We start from the raw sequence: 15,519 nt of genomic DNA on the forward strand, positions 1-15,519 counted from the left end.
CCTTCCAGATGGGAATGGGGAATGGGTTATGCAGGACCACGAGGGGATAAAGCAGCGTGGGAATTCATTTTTAATCATATAGTTTACTAACTAACAAATTTAAATATTGCACATGACATAAGTGTTCTCTCGACATGTTAGGAAGTGACCCAGTAATATGTCTGCATGTTCCTGAAGTGTTTTTGAATGTATGTTCCTCAAGTGTTTTTGACGTGAGAGCTTGTTATATAGCTTTTTATATATTGATTAATTGAAAGGTTAAGAATAATTTGTTTTGTAAATAAAGGAGAAACAAATATAATTATAATTTTTTTTTTATATTTTATATCAATGAGATGATAGGTTTAAAATAGTTCACATGTTTTAAAGAAAGTCTAGTGCCTGCATACATAAGAAATTACATTGTAAAGTCCCTTCAATGACATACAGAGTGTGATAATATATGATTTACTATTCTTATAGCACACAGTGTTCTCACTGTACTGAGCAGGTCCCATTATAAAGCAGGTCCTATTATAAAGTCTTACCCCTTTTGCCAGGTATGTGGAAGAAAATCTGCTTGGCTTGGCAATCCACGATTAAATAACCCATTAAACTCTCAATAAATATGTACTGCAGGAGGCATACATGCTGAAAATCCAGACAAGGCCTCTGAGGAGAAGCCTTATTTAGAACCAGAGCCCTCCCCTTTAACTTGAAATGCTGACAAAGGTCAAAAGCTACTACAGGCATTCCATGAATCTCTCCACTTCCAGAGATTACACCGTGTGCATGTCAGGGAAACTTAATGTGCATCTGCTTTCTTTCCGATGCATCATCTTCCCAGAGTGACCAATGTGTACATTTTGAACAGTAGCATAGACAAGGTGAGGAATGTATTTAAAACTGAATTACAAATTTTAGGTCATAAAAACAAAATTGGAAATGCAGTGGTGCACATGGGTGAGAAATGGATTCTAATTGGCAGAATATGCTTAGCTTCTGAAGCATTACCTAAACAGCCTTAGTACCCTCAGCATAGCACATGTGGATATATGAGCCTTTGAGTCCACATCCCCTCCAACACAGATCAATGAGGGTTTTACCCATTCTAAATAGTTTCACCAGGGTAGTGTACCATACGTGTCACGATTCGGGGAACCCAACACGCTAACACACACACACACAGAAAAGGTGCAGTACCGGACCTTAGAGTGGCCGGGCTAAGCACACACAGAATAGTCAGGAGACAAGCCGAGTAAGGGGAACCAGAAGATAGAATAACGAGAAACAAGCCGAGGTCAAAGGGTAGGAGAAAGTCACAAAGTCAGTTTAACAAGCCAGAGAGTACGTAACCAGAAATCACAAGTTCAGTAGCAATAGTAGAAAGCAAAGACCACAACAGGGCAGGGAGGAACAGGAAAGGTAAGTATTTAAACCATTAGATTAATTCTGATCGGATAATTTCCAATCAGAATTAGTAATCACACGTGGGAGATATGTATACCTCCCACTGTGATTGAGGCACTGTGCCTTTAACGCCGGGTCAGGTGGCTGACCGCGGCGTGTACAAGAGTGGGCGGTCCCCCAGCGTTCAGCATCATGCATGCTGCCGCTGGGGGACGGAGAGGAGGACGCGGGCGGCATCCGAGACTGGGAGGATGCCGCCCAGCGAGCGTATGCCGGGAAAGGACCCGCGGACGGCTGGAGGGTGAGTGCCGCGAGCGGACTGCAGCCTCCCCTCGCAGCCGCCCGCGGGTTCCTGACAATACGTGTATGATTTTCTTTATAGGTTCCTGAATGGGCAAGATATCTATATGGAAGCCTCCAGTGTACCACCCAGATCTTCCTTCCACTGTTTCGTATAGGTTAGTTCAGCCCATAATCTAGAATTAGAACATATGTGTTTTTTCTATAACTAAAATCAATACTTTTCCCTTGCACATCATTTTTCAAACACTGACTGCTTTCTTTTGGCTGTGTTTTTTACCGTCTCTCTAGCCGCGAAGCTTCAAATCTGAAGTAGTTCCTCTAGGACATATGAATCATTTCGGATAACTCCGTAATATCTATAGGCTCGTCCACATGCCATAAGTGACCATAGCGCTGGATCCCAACTTCTTCAATATTTTTTAAATTGCTAGCACACACACACCTGGATTTATATTACTGAGATAGGGAGCCATTGGGGATGCTGTAGTGGACAAGTCAAATTTGGTTCGGAGCCTATGCCACAGGGAGATAGAGTTCAATATTGCAGAACACTCAACATCTAGCAAACCAGACAAAGAAAAATGGTGGAGATCTGATTACATCAATGCCTTAGGCCTTTAGGGGTTCTATGCAAAAAATCTTCATTCATTTAAAGAAAAGTGATAATTGCTGAGAATTCAAACTGAATTTCAAATATATTACCCAGCAAAAAATGTCTACTTTCATAAATGGTAGGCTTTTGTGGGGTTATTTGAACAGTCAAAATGCTATAATGCCCCAAAAAGAGACACAGGCTAATCAAATCCATCTATGAAAATTTTAACTGTAGAAACTGAAATAGCCTGGTCTCTTATATGGCACTGTAGCTTCACAGGATAGTGGCAAAGAAAGGCATACAATGGGGGTATCATTGTACTCAGCAGATGTAGCTGAACACAATATATGGTTTTGTACAGGAAAAGCACACATAAGCTTTACGAATCACACATTAGAAAAACTTATTATATGTGAGTACGTCAAAAATAGAATATAATTTATAAAAATACATACTTTTGCATGGCAATTTTGTTTTCTATGTTGGCTATGAAGCTTAATAGAAAAGCATATCAACTTCTAAACTTGTTCCACATTAAAATTGTATTTACTCCTTGCATTTTGTGACCTGCAACTATCAAAATAAATTAAAATCCTGGATATATTATGTACTCTACAATTATGTACAATTAATTTATTTTTAATCACTTTTCTTAAGCTGCACTTATTATGCACACCAAAACTGTAAAAATAAAATGTGTTTTTCCACATTGTTTTTTGTTTTGTTTTGTTTTTTTATAATAAATAAGAATTTACATATGTATATCTCATATCAAAATAAATTCCTTTTTGTTATTTAATATAATGTTATAAAATTCAATAATTTAAATTGGAGATAAAACAAACAGCAAAAAGTTTAAAAAAAAAGTTTAAAAAGCATGTGTCCTTATGTGCAAAGTTGTGTCATAAAGGACATTATAGCCACCAGAACCACTACAGGTTAATGCAGTGGTTCCGGTGTCTGTAGTCTGCAGCCTGAGCACTGTAAATAACGTTGTTTCAGACACTCAGACGACCACTAGAGGTGCTTCCTCTTCAAGTGCACAGCACTGACATTCAGCATCTCCACGCTTTGCATAGAGGCACTGAATGTTTGCTATAGAGATGCATTGATCCATTACATCTATATGAGTAGATGCTGATTAGCCACACATGCGCAATAGCCTCCACTGGATTGGCTGAGATCATCAAGTTTGAAAATCTCAGCCATGGAGGCAGGGTCAGGCAGGGCCAGTCATAGTGAGACTGGCGCATCGTGGGAGAAAAGATGAGTTTATGCACATTTATAGAGCGAACTAAGGGGGGCCCGGGACCTAAGTATTTTGTTTAACACTATAGTGTTCCTTTAAGGGGTTAACAAATGTGACCTTTTGTTTGTAGCAAAAAAAACAGAAGGTATAAAATAGACAGTACTGGCCATATATGGGAACATTAGAATAACCTGTTGGATCAGGTAGAGAAACAATAGAAAGTAGAGGTCAAAGTGCAATGTATAGACATTTTAAATACAGATGAGTGGGTGAGCTGTAAAAGCATTATCATGTACAGATCAGAGGTGAAGAAACATTCCAATATACATAGGGTTATTCATTACACTGAGAATTCAAAGGGAATTTCAAATTTAAGGTCAAAATAGGGGAATTGGAAAAATCATCTATGCTTTCATCTCAGTCACTCTGACCTTAAATTTTAGTCTCACTTTAAATTTTCATATTAGTGACATAGCATAGACATAGATTATTATCACATATACAAGAGTGTGTCCAGTGTTAAACCATTTCAGTATGCATACATATAATGCACTGACTATAAAACATAGAATATATATAAAACAGAACATTGGACTTAAGTATTGGAATATGAAGGTCAGTAATTAATATACACAAGCATTCAATTAAATAGGTCAGTGTGTGATGTAAAGTATGAATGTGTTATGTAAGTGTATGGCTAATATATATATCTATTAAGCAAGTGTATGCAGTATACGGTAAAGAGGCATTAGATGATGCAAGACTGGTCATGGTATATGTGGAAGCACCATTAGTCTATATTTACAGGTCACCCACTAGATACCATTCATGTTGATTAACACTAAACACTCCCCTGCATGATGACACCCATGGTTGGAATGTACCTCTTGTTAATAAAGGATAAAAAAGCAATTGAACAGAAATAAAATACGCTGTGTTGTTGCTGCTGGTCTCTGCTTCGGTCCAAAGATTATCTCTGGCAGTCTAGGAATCCCTCCTCTTCCCATGTAACCCTGCCCATCTGCCATCTCCACATCCCTAGAGAGCAAGCCCCCTCAATGGCTTTCTGTGTCCTTTAGGAACAAGAGGCAGCATGCTGCACCTGCCAACTGCCAACAGGCAGACACATATGTGCAACCCCTCCTCTAACAGACACCAATACAGAGAGAGAGAGAGAGAGAGAGAGTGTGTGTGTTTTCTTGAGGAATGAAAATCAAATGAGTGAAATGATCCAGCAAACCAATTGATCTGTTTCACAAGTATGACGCTCATGAATACGACTCTCATGAAGCACAGGCAGCATTTTAAGAACGATGAGAGTTGCAGTCATAACCAAGATGCGTTTGGGATACAACTCAACTTGCTCTAACCAGCTCTACAATGTATCCAGTCCCTGCACTGTTGGAGGTGGTGATAGGGTGGGAGGAACGTATCACAGCAACATACCGACACGTTCTAATGTTACTAGTTACTATGTGGCGTTAGATAAACCAGTTATTATCTATCACTGTGTTATTATCACAGTGAAATCCCAAAGTACAGTTTGCTATGTAGAACATACCAGAACCAGTCAATGAAATTAATACTAGTGATCTTCCCGACAGAAAAGATATTAATTTCTGAATGGGAATTCACCAGTTCCTTCAAGTCGATGAAGCTCTGCACAATCTCACCCAAGAGCTTCTCACCGGTCACAGGTTCTCATGTGAGATCAGCAGAAACTCAAGAATGCATATTTACTCCTACCTCCAGTGATGCTTACTAACAAAGATATTGCTCGATATTCACATAGCTTTATAGACAACTCTACCTATCATTTAGGGAACAAAGCATAGAAAACTTAATATACTTGATAAATGTCTTAACTCAGCAGGTGTTTGAAAAATGCATTTTTAGGAATATATATTTTTCAACCACATTATACATTTTTTTTTGTGGGTTTAATTTAGGTTCTCTGTCTTTTCTGATTGGATAATCATGGTGCATACGCATCTATAATATTAACGTGATAAATTCCTTTATCTGTATCTGTTTTTATTTGATGACTACACCAGAAAACGAATTCGTTAACTCACTCTCCTGCCTAATGTTGATGTCTAGTTGATAGGCAGTGACGAGGTAACACTATTTCGAACGATGCTATACTCATCTCAAGCAATAACTATGCAGAGTATCAAGTTGACATTGTACCTGTTCTGTGTATCTCTGATGTTCTTCCCCAGTAACCACAGGAAGAGCAGGTCGTTGTTCGCCTGCACAATATATAGAGCCTGCAGCACTGGGAGGGCTCTACAAAGGGGGACAGGGGAAACCAGTTTGATTAAGTACAAACTGGTCAGTCAGTTACCCTACATAAAACATATAGAATACTGATTTAATTAGCTGTTCTCTACAATATTTAACCTTCACATCTACTTTAGACCAAGATAAAATAAATTAGAATATGTACATGTGTGCAGTGCATTTATATACAAGCTTCACATACCACCTGCCATGCTAAACTTATGTGCTAATTTATCCCTTTTACAGTGTAGACACATTTAGATCACTTTAACCCCTTCAGGACCAGCCTGTTTTTGCGATTTTGTACGTTAACGACCAGGCCTCTTTTTACACTTTTGTGGTGTTTGTGTTTAGCTGTAATTTGTCCGCTCTCTCATTTACTGTTCCCATACAAATAATATATATATTTTTTTGTTCAGGACAAAAATGGCTTTCTTTACATACCATTATTTGTATCATGTCATATAATTTACTTAAAAAAAATATGGTTAAAAATTGAAAAAAACATGTTTTTTTACTTTTGCTTGAAAAATCTTTTACTTACCTACGAAAGCTAATGAAAAAAACTGCTAAATAGATAAAAAAAAATTGTCCTGAGTTTAAAAACATCCAGTGTTTACATGCTTTTTTGCCTTTTTTTTGCAAGTTATATGGCTATAAGTCGAATAGGAAATTGCTGTTTCAAAATATATATTTTGTATCAAGATGTATCAATAGTGACATTGTGACACTATTATCTGTCATAAATCTCTGAATCACACCCCACATGTACATATTTTTTTAAAGTAGACAACCTAGGGTATTCAATATGGGGTATGTCCAGTCTTTTTTAGTTAGCGTTCATATTTGTTTGTGTGTGAAAAAAGTAAAAAACGAAATTGAACGCTAATTTTGGCCAGTGTTTGTGACTAAGTGGCTACTAAAAAGGACTGGACATACCCCATTTGCAATACCTTTGGTTGTCTTATTTTGCAAATGGTATGCCATCATGGGGGTAATTCTCATTGCTGGGCTCTCAAAGGCAACGTAACCAACGTGGCGATTTTCAATGTAAAAATATTTGACCCTTATATTTGATCCTGTAACTTTCAAAAACGCTATAAAACTTGCACATGGGGGTACTGTTATACTTGGGAGACTTTGCTGAACACAAATATTAGTGTTTCAAAACAGTAAAACGTATCACAACAATTATATCATCAGTAAAACTGCTGTTTGTGTGTGAAAAATGCAAAAAAAGTCACCTTAGCTGACAATATAATCGCTGTGATATGTTTTACTGTTTTGAATCACTAATATTTGTGTTTAGCGAAGTCTCCCAAGTAAAACCGTACCCCCCCATGTACAAATGTTAGGGTGTCATAGAAAGTTACAGGGTAAAATGCAGTGCTAGCAAATTAAATTCTCTGGACCTTTGGCCTGGGTTGTCAGCAGGGGTCAAGTCCTGGGGAATAAAGTGTGTGAACTCACTCGAGTTCCACCCCCACCCCACCACCAAAAAAAACCCAAAACTTGTATGCACATATAAACACGTACACACACACTCAGGTGCACACATACACTTACAGACACACACGTACACTCACAGACACACAAAGACACACACAAACACACACACAGACACACGCACACAAATTCACAGATACACACACACACACACACTCACAGACACACACATACACTCACAGACACACACATACACTCACAGACACATAAACACACACATACACTCACTCCCAGACACACACACACACTCCCAGACACACACACACACACACACAAACACACACTCCCAGACACATACACACACACACATACATACACTCACAGACACACACACACCTAGACACATACACACACACACACACACATACACTCACAGACACACACACATACACACACACACATACATACACTCACAGACACACACACACAGACACACACACACTCCCAGACACACACACATACATTCACTCACAGACACACACACTCACAGACACACTCACTCACAGACACATACACACACTCACAGACACACACACTCACTCCCACATACACACACACACACACACACACTCCCAGACACATACACACACACATACACTCACAGACACACACACTCCCAGACACACTCACTCACAGACACATACACACATACACTCCCAGACACACACATATACACAAGAATTATTGCATATTTTTTTTTAAATTAAAAATGTCCACCCAGCCTCCCTACCTGGAGAGCTGGCATGGACCTGTCCCTGGGGTCCAGTGGGGCTTCAGTGCGGCCGGCTCTTGTCTTGCTGTCAGACGTGGCGAGGGAGCTGTGTTCTCTCTGCTCCCTCTCGCCGCGCGGGCTGTCTACTGATGCCAGGAGCCGGAAATTACGTCATATTCCGGCTCACAGCATCAGCAAAAGGCGCGCGGCGAGAGGGAGCAGAGAGAACACAGCTCCCTCGCCGCGTCTGACAGCAAGACAAGAGCCGGCCGGGGGGGTCCTTCAGGTGGCCATTAGGCCGCCTCTTGGGCCCCCCATGACAGGGGAAACACAGGGGCATTTGGGGGCGGCATTTTTTGCCGCCCCCTGCGTGCCTGCAGGACCACAAACGGGAACGGCGTTCCTGCTCTAAAAAAAGTGCAGGAACGCCGTTCCCACGCGTTCCTGCAGGACTCGAGCCCTGGTTATCAGGCAGGTCCCTCAAATTGCAATCAATAAAATTACTTAATTATGTAAAAATATTACATAAATACGCAGGTAGAATTGAAATATATATGCATATTTATATATTTGAAGTCTACGTGTATGTTTATAGAATTATTTATGTAATTTTGTATATGGACATATGCATATTTCATATTATTTTTATTTATTTATATATACATAGATATATATACAATTTAATTCTAAGTGTATTTTGATATAAATATATATATATTAATATCAAAATACAGTTAGAAGACTCTCACCACATGGACCACCAGGGATTCCCCACCGGACCACCAGGGATCGAGAAATGTCCCCCCTCCTCCCTAAACAAAGCTTGTCATATTTGATGAAGAACTAGCAGAATAAGGAACAAGCAACAGAATTTATTGACTGGAAGGGTAAAAGGATGGGCATCTGACCTTGACTGACCTTGAATGGAATCAAATGGAATTTAAATATATTTAAGTCACAATCAAATGATATGAAGTAAATTAGGTTGTGACCTAATTTTTTGCCTCAAATGAATTGGTGCAATTGTATTTTTTTTACCTGAAGTTTTGCAAAATACAATGTCCGTGGGGGGCGGAGCTTAGCAGCCAACAGGACCAGACGCACGTTCACAGAGCTCCTCATCCACAGTGATTAAAAACGCGAATTTCGCACAAAATAACTAACGAAAACCGATCCCAAAGGCCCACCAAAGTCATGGGAAGAAAAACAAAGAAACAGAAGCCGGACAGGCCCACACTGGGACCCGATATCGGGGACATATTCCGCCGGGCACAAGACGCACGAGGGGCCAAAATGGCCGCCGAAATGGCGGGGTACTCAGACTCCTCGGACGAATTTAGCCTGGATGAGCACACCAGCGGCATGTTCGCCCCACTGACCCAACCACCAGCACCCAAACAACAGCCTGAACTGATCACTACGGGCACGCTAAGAACAATGCTGGGCGACCTACAGCGGGTGCTCCAGGCGGATGTTGCACAGCTCCGAGCAGAGGTGACAGGCCTGATCGGGCGCATTGGAGTCATGGAGGCCCACACAAACAAACAGGCCCAAGAAATTACAGACCTGCGTAAAGAGCTACAGGCGCTCAAAAAGCACCAAGCAGCTACAGACCTCCGATTTGCAGCCCTCGAGGATCACAGACGCCGCAACAACCTCAAGATCCGGGGTGTCCCAGACGACATCTCGGCAGAAGAACTCCCGCACCTGATGAGGAGGCTCGCGGGCACAATACTGAAACCGCAACAAGCGAAAACCTTGAGCTTCGAAGCGATGTTTAGAATCCCCAAACCGCGGACAGCCCCAGCCACGGCCTCCAGAGACTTGGTGGTGAGATTTCGATCTGGAGCAGACAAAGCGACTATGCTGAAGGCCCTACAAGGGAAGACCCCGCTCAAGTTTGAAAACGCCAGCCTTACCTTCTTCTCTGACTTGTCGGGAGATACCATGCAATGGCGCAGATCCCTCCAACCAGTTACGACACTCCTGAGACAAAACAACATCACCTACAGATGGCGCACGCCAAGGGCCCTACAGGTCCTCAAAGACAACCTAATTCACACAGTCAAAGACCTACCAGAGGCCGAGCGGCTGCTGTCCACAATTGGCCTGCCAGAGAACTCCCTTATGCCAACAGGCCTAGCAGAAGCCAACAGCTCAAAGCACAACTGGGACCCTGCAAGGATCAAGCCATTCGTGCCACTGCTAGGGCAGCCAAGCACCCCTGCAGAGAAGAATGGGGCTCCACACGGCAATATACCGCCCTAGGAGACGCAGTGACAGGGTACCGCGGCCGCTCCTACCTACCATCGGACCTTCATCTTCTTCGTACCCAGTTTTCTTTCTTTTCTTCCTTTTTTTTTTTTTTTTTTTTTTTATCTTAGACTTTTACTTGGGGCCGGACGGCATCACACTGCTGATCGCTTGGGAGACCATACAAATCCGGGACGTTTGCCTAGGGGAGGGGATACAGCGAGGGGAACCCAGGCGGGACACCACAGAGCCACATGGAGGCGAAGACGCATCTCGTCCCTTTGGGCCTCCCTCCGGACTCGCTACAACAACCCTGCATACCACCCACACCCCACGAATGGAACCCGGCTTCCGCAGAGACTTTTGTCCCAAAAGGAACGGCCCGCGCTGCACGGATTGCGGCCCCTACCTGAACGCCCCTGACGGGGGCACCTACTAAACATAACTCTGTTTTACTTTCGTTCAAAAGTTTTGTTGCTATGTTGTACATATATGTTTTATTCACGATAATGCTTTGCTCCCTAGATGCGGAGACACCCGCACTCATAAGTCATGGATCACACTGTGACGGTTAACAACTTCCACCCTCACGGGAATCCCCCACCCGAAGATAGGAACACCCGGGCACCCGGAGAGGCTGAGCCACCCCTACTCCTCCTGCTCATAGTGACACTGGCACCAGCTACAGTGGTTAGTCCTGACATCGGGTAAAAGGCCATTCCCAACCAGCAACTAGGCTGCTAGCGCAGGGAGTCTCACTACCCCCATTCTGTACTTACGGGCCCAAGGTAGGGCACCCCCCTTAGTAGTGCCGCCCCGCACATATCACACGGAACGTCTCCCTAAAGCCCACACACAATCACCATCTCGAATTAAACTTCCGTACAGGGCACCAACGCACAGCCGTACCTGGCCTTTAATGCCCATGCACAGGTGTATCACTCAACCAAGTTCCTGCTCAGATGGGACCTCTATGCCCAACATCGAGGTAATACCTTAGATAACCTAGAGACAGCTCGAATCTGTAGTCCAAACTGCATTTCTTCCTTGCAAACTGTTCTCCTTAATTTATTTTGTTTAGTAATTCAGCTCATAATCTCGTTCTCTGGCTAAGCTTTAGCCTTGCTTACTCAACTCCTATGCATGAAACAGATTGTCCTGGCACTATAATAGAACCAAAGAGCCAAGAGTGTCAGCTAATATCCAAAAGGGGGGCTTCCTGGGAGGAAAAAACGACAGCGCAGTCTTGCAACTCTCCCTTTTACTCATGTTCCTCTTTAGTATAGATGATTTGTTATATAAATGGGCATAAATATTACTCTAAGTCTGGACAAGTTTGCCTACTCATAATCACTTATATTTTAATTTTACCTCCTATTAAGTCTTAAGCATATTCACTCACCTACTGTACTGGGAACCAAGCAAATGTTTCTTGTTGATATTGTGATATTGTGAATTGATATTGTGAAGCTCAAGCTATAACCTTGTTTACCTAGCCACGTTAAAAAACATAAAAAAGTGCCATGTTGCTCTTTACTGCCATGTGTTTAAGCATGTATACAATTCAGATTGCGCTAGCTGTTATGGCAGCGCCAATCCGCATGTATGATCTTTGCACGAAAAAATAAAGAATTAAAAAAAAAAAAAAAAAAATACAGTTAGAATAAAATTTCATATAGATATGTAAGTTTTTTTATTTTTATTATTAATTTTACATTTTTAAATTTAATTTAATTTACTTATTATTTGTATTTTATAATAATATATACACAATATATATATACAGGGAGTGCAGAATTATTAGGCAAGTTGTATTTTTGAGGATTAATTTTATTATTGAACAACAACCATGTTCTCGATGAACCCAAAAAACTCATTAATATCAAAGCTGAATATTTTTGGAAGTAGTTTTTAGTTTGTTTTTAGTTATAGCTATTTTAGGGGGATATCTGTGTTGCAGGTGACTATTACTGTGCATAATTATTAGGCAACTTAACAAAAAACAAATATATACCCATTTCAATTATTTATTTTTACCAGTGAAACCAATATAACATCTCAACATTCACAAATATACATTTCTGACATTCAAAAACATAACAAAAACAAATCAGTGACCAATATAGCCACCTTTCTTTGCAAGGACACTCAAAAGCCTGCCATCCATGGATTCTGTCAGTGTTTTGATCTGTTCACCATCAACATTGCGTGCAGCAGCAACCACAGCCTCCCAGGCACTGTTCAGAGAGGTGTACTGTTTTCCCTCCTTGTAAATCTCACATTTGATGATGGACCACAGGTTCTCAATGGGGTTCAGATCAGGTGAACAAGGAGGCCATGTCATTAGATTTTCTTCTTTTATACCCTTTCTTGCCAGCCACGCTGTGGAGTACTTGGACGCGTGTGATGGAGCATTGTCCTGCATGAAAATCATGTTTTTCTTGAAGGATGCAGACTTCTTCCTGTACCACTGCTTGAAGAAGGTGTCTTCCAGAAACTGGGAGTTGAGCTTGACTCCATCCTCAACCCGAAAAGGCCCCACAAGCTCATCTTTGATGATACCAGCCCAAACCAGTACTCCACCTCCACCTTGCTGGCGTCTGAGTCGGACTGGAGCTCTCTGCCCTTTACCAATACATCCATCTGGCCCATCAAGACTCACTCTCATTTCATCAGTCCATAAAACCTTAGAAAAATCAGTCTTGAGATATTTCTTGGCCCAGTCTTGACGTTTCAGCTTGTGTGTCTTGTTCAGTGGTGGTCGTCTTTCAACCTTTCTTACCTTGGCCATGTCTCTGAGTATTGCACACCTTGTGCTTTCGGGCACTCCAGTGATGTTGCAGCTCTGAAATATGGCCAAACTGGTGGCAAGTGGCATCTTGGCAGCTGCACGCTTGACTTTTCTCAGTTCATGGGCAGTTATTTTGCGCCTTGGTTTCTCCACACGCTTCTTGCGACCCTGTTGACTATTTTGAATGAAACGCTTGATTGTTCGATGATCACGCTTCAGAAGCTTTGCAATTTTAAGAGTGCTGCATCCCTCTGCAAGATATCTCACTATTTTTAACTTTTCTGAGCCTGTCAAGTCCTTCTTTTGACCCATTTTGCCAAAGGAAAGGAGGTTGCCTAATAATTATGCACACCTGATATAGGGTGTTGATGTCATTAGACCACACCCCTTCTCATTACAGAGATGCTCATCACCTAATATGCTTAATTGGTAGTAGGCTTTCGAGCCTATACAGCTTGGAGTAAGACAACATGCATAAAGAGGATGATGTGGTCAAAATACTCATTTGCCTAATAATTCTGCACGCAGTGTAGTTATTATATATTTTATATATATATATATATATATATATATGTGTGTGTGTAATTTATATGCTGCAAAAAGCTACACCAATCATCAACTCCTCATAGAAATGCATTGAATCAATGTATCTCTATGAGGAACATTCAATGCCTCCATGCAGAGCGTGGAGGCGCTGAATGTAGGTGCTGCACACTGTGCACCACTGACACAGGAAGTATCTCTAGTGACCGTCTGAGTGACTGTCAATAGAGGTGTCTCTGAAAAGTCAGTGTTTACATTGAAAAACCTACAGGGACAGGCTATAGACACCAGAACCACTACTTTAAGCTCTGTGTGTGTGTGTGTGTGTGTGCCTGCTAGTGAGTGAGCTTGCTTTTGTGTGTGTGTGTGTGTGTGTGTATGTCTGCTAGTGAGTGAGTGAGCTTGTGTGTGTGTGTGTGCCTGCTAGTAAGTGAGATTGTGTGTGTGTGTGCCTGCTAGTGAGTGAGCTTGTGTGTGTGCCTGCTAGTGAGTGAGCTTGTGTGTGTGTGTGTGCCTGCTAGTGAGTGAGCTTGTGTGTGTGCCTGCTAGTGAGTGAGCTTGTGTGTGCACATGTGTCATTGGTTATAGCTCTACTAATCAGTGCATACCGCTCATGAAATCTGTCAGATTGTTTTGGAACTGTTTGATAAAGCCTGGGATTCTCCACTGCATATATAACCAGATCCCTCTAAAGCGAGGTTTTAGAAGCCTATCGTCATATCTGTTCCATTGTAGGTGAAGCACTGTGCAAATGACTCATTCGCAGGAAAAAGTAAAGGGTGGCCACAGAATATCTAGATCATGTTTATTACAAACTTTTCTGTAGGGAGCATGTGTATGTCAGTGAGCTTTTCTGTATGGAGCATGTGTGTGTCAGTGAACTTGTCTGTAGTGAGCATTTGTGTCACAGCGAGCTTGTCTGTAGTGAGCTTGTATGTTTCAGTGAGCTTGACTGTAGGAAGCATGCGTGTACCAGTGAGTTTTTCTGTAGTGAGCATGTGTGTGTGACAGTGAGCTTCTCTGTAGAAAGATTGTGCTTGTCAGAGTTTGTCTGTATACCAATAAGCTTGTCTGTGTGTGTCAGTGAGATTGTCCGTCAGTGAACGTATGTGTGTGCATCTGTGAGCTTGTGTTTTTATGTCAATGAGCTTATGTATATTAGGGAGATTGTTAGACAAGGAGACTGTATATCAATGAGCTTGTGTGTGTCAGTGAGATTGTCTGTGTCTGCATGTGAGTATGCTTACTGTATAATTAAACGTTTTACTCTTAAAGGACCAATATTTTATATTAGAAAAACAAATATATATTTCTGATGTACATATGTTTATATCAATATACATATATAAACGTCCAGACTCTTGCACTCAACTCAAAAAAATATATAAAGCAATATTACCCGGGTGCTTCCAGGCCAGTAGATACACAAAGTCAGACAGGAACACTCACTTGGAATTTTTCAATAGTGTTGATAAAGTGTTGATAAAGTGTTCATCAATGTTTCAAACCTTACATCAATGTTTCGACCTTTAAGTTTGATGAACACTTTATAATACACTAATGAAAATTTCCAAGTGAGTGCTCCTGTCTGACTTTGTGTATATATATATATATATATCACTCAATCATCTGGGGTGGCAAGACATAGTCTTACATATTACATGTAACAATATAAGGCGCAATGACTTATGGGGCAGGCATAGATTTTTTTTCAGGGATTTTTTCCCCAGTCCTGCCCTGGTCATAGTCTTTTGACTAAAAAGCCATTTTAGTTTTAGTCTAGTTTTAGTCTACTAAATTTACAGTATATTTTAGTAGACTAAATCTCCAGCATATTTTAGTCGACTTAATTTCCAGTAGGTTTTAGTCGCCAAGACTAAAATCTAATGGGTTTA

The 15,519-nt window shown here is 41.3% G+C and overlaps 1 protein-coding gene across 4 annotated transcripts in view; it reads right to left on the minus strand.

Moving 5' to 3' along the window:
• Positions 1–5,781, minus strand: part of LOC134602778 (pendrin-like) — a 125,934-nt gene extending 120,153 nt beyond the window's left edge. Inside the window, exon 1 of one of the 4 annotated variants that reach the window (XM_063448088.1) lies at positions 5,727–5,781. The gene's annotated coding sequence lies outside the window, so the exon portion shown is untranslated. Of the gene's footprint in view, positions 1–527; positions 642–1,969; positions 2,127–4,420; positions 4,515–5,726 lie in introns of those variants that run through there. The other 3 variants (XM_063448090.1, XM_063448087.1, XM_063448089.1) reach the window with 3 other exon arrangements.
• Between the last annotated feature and the right edge of the window lie 9,738 nt (positions 5,782–15,519).

The sequence above is a fragment of the Pelobates fuscus genome, chromosome 3 (assembly GCF_036172605.1).
Source record: "Pelobates fuscus isolate aPelFus1 chromosome 3, aPelFus1.pri, whole genome shotgun sequence".
NCBI lineage: Eukaryota > Metazoa > Chordata > Amphibia > Anura > Pelobatidae > Pelobates > Pelobates fuscus.